The following is a 3,994-nucleotide window of genomic DNA, read 5'->3' as shown; positions in this document are numbered from 1 at the left end:
AGAGTCTCATATTGACACACACACACACACACACACACACACACACACACACACACACACACACACACACACACACACAGACCAAAACAGAAACCTTATTTAAATGATATATGTTTTAAAAACTGTTTCTAGTTAAAGAAAAACTATTTTGCCTTCAAACAATGTTAATTTCATACCCCTACTGTTAAAATAAATGAAAACCGTTTTATGATTTCCCTGACCCCCACACACACACACACACACACACACACAGACCTAGCACATCCTCCAACAATCTTTAACACCTAACGTACCATATGTTTACAACTTGAGTCATCTGGTTTCACCATTCTCGCAAACACCGAATCACGTGTGACCTTACAATCTCTCACACACACACACACACACACACACACACACACACACACACACACACACACACACACACACAGACCAAAACAGAAACCTTATTTAAATGATATATGTTTTAAAAACTGTTTCTAGTTAAAGAAAAACTATTTTGCCTTCAAACAATGTTAATTTCATACCCCTACTGTTAAAATAAATGAAACCGTTTTATGATTTCCCTGACCCACACACACACACAGACCTAGCACATCCTCCAACAATCTTTAACACCTAACGTACCATATGTTTACAACGAGAGTCATCTGGTTTCACCATTCTCGCAAACACCGAATCACGTGGGACCTTACAAATCTCACGCGCGCACACACACACACACACACACACACACACACAGAGGCCTATTTAACAAGAGAGGCCCTCGAGGTCTTCATTCAACTGATCGACATCACAAGGATCATCACCGGCTATGGACTCTCAGTAAGTTTTTCATAACACATAAACTATAAGTCTTGTTACAACGTATGTGTGTGTTTATTTATTTATTTGTTAATAGGTGTAACTTTTCTGTAGAACCACTCGAAGGACCATCAAACCTGGCGTGTTTTGAAACACCGGGGTTCGAAAGTCTATGGACCGAGGGTTTTGGTGCGGGTGATTCTGAACCACAAATTTCATACCAAGGTAATTGTAAAAACCACAGATCCTACTAATAATAATACCACTACATAGTTGTGAGTGTGTGTTTTTGACCGTGTATGCATTCTAATAGCAGAACATTATCCAAATTCCAACGTTGTAACCGCGGATGTTGGATGCTCTGCCGACAGTTTAGGTAATATATTTATGACTATCTAATACGGTTTTATGAAATTATCATCATATGGTTGTGATTGTAATATCTCTCGTTCTGTACAGCAACCATCAGACAACTAGTGGACACCATTCCTAAGCCACGCGTTGATAATACAGGGGTCGACAAGCCGTCAGGTCGGAAGGCTACACGCAAACGCAAGCACCTAGCCCCCGTGGTGGATCTGTGCGTGGAAAAGGCACAAAAACATATGGTGAAAAAGCCGCAAGGTGTGTATTACATATGTTTTAACACAATTTATTATTATTTTAATAAAATATTGACAATCAGGTTTGATAAAACTATTAGGAAAGAAGACGAAAACAGATTTCAAGCTCCCGGAAAAGCCAGAAGGTGTGTATTTACATGGTTTTAACGCAATCGTTATTTTAATGAAATATTAATTTTAACATCGTGTGATTTTGTTACAGGTAGAATCCCAGTAAACGTTGATCTCGACTTTGTCACCGATTGGACCAACGCGGATTACAAAGCGTGGGATGCTGTAGATTTTGCCAGATCAGACATCGCTACGCAAACAGAACCAAACCACATCGACCCACAGAGGTACCGGCGGTTTTCTAATCATTCTGAATGCTGTGTATGCCTTAAACAGGTATTAGATAACATTGTTAAGGTGTATGACTTGCAAGAAAAGTTGATTAGTACTGTGGGGATTATAGCCAAAGCTGTAGAACATACATCAGATCTGAAGCGTGTCGATTGGTCATCGTTATCAACGGTTTTGTTGCGTTTAAGTGGCATTTCACGTGTGTAAGGGGTGTTTTAAACCTTGTTGTCATCCATAATGGAGCCGTCTAAACGTCAATGTATTGGTGGTGATGCAGTGGACGATTTTAATAAAACACTACACGACATGTTAAACATCGAGACATGGGGGTAAATTGAGATGTTTAATAATGTTTTACATCAAATTCAAAATGGTTGTGGTGCTGAATCTGATCCAGTATCCTTAGAAGAAGTGTCTATAAGGCATGCTGTGATAGACGGGTATCATGTTACACCTAAACCACGGTTCAATGGGGTGGTACTGCGTCGTGATATTAATTTCAGATCCGTTTCGAGCAGCGACATAACATCATATATTTCACACATCCACGATGTATTCAAAGACATCGTAAAATTCTCACACACACTGGCCGGACAGAGCGGTGTTTTCGATGTCACACTGAGTGGCGATACCCTGGTTTCAGATGTTAATGCGATCCTTTCACCCGCGAATAACCATTCGTATGAAATTCTGATGGACGCCATCGAAAAAATAATCCAAAGCAATAAAAAAATCATGTGCGATGAGACACTACACCTGACTGTTTCAATCGCTAGAGGTCATGATGGGGGCGCACGGCGTAAATTGCGTGATTTGGCTCATGATCAGATAATAAGCAAGAACAGGATGAATCTATTCTGCCCCGTTAATGTTACAAACCAATTGTGCTTCGCGATATGCCTGGCAAATTTTGTAAACCCTGAGAAACCAACAGCTTATTTAGAAAAATTGGCTGCCACATTTCAGACACGGTGCGGGCTACCTATTCACCATAAAGTCGGCTTTAATGATGTTCCAAAATTTGAGAGCTTATTGGACATCAAGATTGTGATCTTTTACAGATCAGACGTAGGGGTGTTGCAGAAACTAGCACTGTACCGCATACAAAAACAGCCTTTTTATACATACACGACAGCCATTACTACGGAATATTAAACCTCAAGGCGTTCATGGGGGTGCCGTATGTCTGTGAATTCTGCTATGCCGGTTACACTTCGTTCCGAGACCATGGTTGCAAATACAGGTGTGATGTTTGTAACGACCCCGGCTGCCCTTCAAGGGTCACAGGTTCGAGATATTGCTCGTCTTGTGGGAGGTTTTGCAAGTCTGATTTTTGTTTTGACAAACATAAACAGCCGCGTCCTATGAAGAGCGATCCTGGCGTGGTGGCGTCAAATTGTGATCTTACAAAATTTTGTAAGAATTGTAACAGGCGTTACCACGTTAGTGTTAAAAAACCCAAACCACACACGTGTCCGACACCACACTGTGTTCATTGTCGTGAAGAACTGATTCCAGACGCTAAGCATGAATGCTTCATACAACCCATTAGATTGAAGGAGACAAACAACCGCTACATTTTTTTTGATTTTGAAACACGTTTCGAGAACGGCAAACATCATGCAAATTTTGTTTGCGCAATTACATTTACAGGTGTGGAGTTCACGGCTGAGGGTGACGGGTGTGTGCGTGAATTTGTGAATTGGCTCCGTCGACCGAGGTTCAACGGTTTCACATTTTTAGCACACAACGCTGCAGGGTTTGATAATTTCATACTTTTGGAATATTACTCCAAAAACGGGATCAAACTAGATGTGACAATGACTGGATGCCGTCTGATATTCATGTTTGATGCATGTTTTAAACAGCGTTTTATCGACAGCTATTCTTTTCTACCGATGAGTCTGGCAAAAACAACAGCTGCGTTAAATCTCACCACCACAGAAAAGGGTTATTTCCCACACAAGTTTAACACACACTCAAACAGCCATTACATAGGCCCATACCCGGATAAGACCTTTTATGGATATGACAACATGTCCAATGCTGGCAGACGTGAATTTGATGACTGGTACAACGAATCAGCGTGCGGTGTTTTTGATTTTCAGAAGGAACTCCGTTTCTACGGTCGAAACGACGTCGTGCTGTTAAGAGAGGCGTGTCTGAAATACCGTGACGAGTTCATAGAATGCACGGGTCTAGACCCTTTTGGTCAAACCACGTTG

At 41.2% G+C, this 3,994-nt stretch overlaps 1 long non-coding RNA gene across 1 annotated transcript; it reads left to right on the top strand.

Annotated features, from left to right (window-relative positions):
• The first annotated feature begins 1,121 nt into the window (after window positions 1-1,121).
• Window positions 1,122-1,554, top strand: LOC114798988 (uncharacterized). Its single transcript, XR_003751165.1, has 3 exons — window positions 1,122-1,180; window positions 1,264-1,428; window positions 1,508-1,554. It is a non-coding gene; the product is annotated as an uncharacterized LOC114798988 (long non-coding RNA).
• The last annotated feature ends 2,440 nt before the right edge of the window (window positions 1,555-3,994 follow it).

This window comes from Denticeps clupeoides, chromosome 11 (genome assembly GCF_900700375.1).
Source record: "Denticeps clupeoides chromosome 11, fDenClu1.1, whole genome shotgun sequence".
NCBI lineage: Eukaryota > Metazoa > Chordata > Actinopteri > Clupeiformes > Denticipitidae > Denticeps > Denticeps clupeoides.
This window is presented reverse-complemented; position numbering and strand designations above follow the sequence as displayed.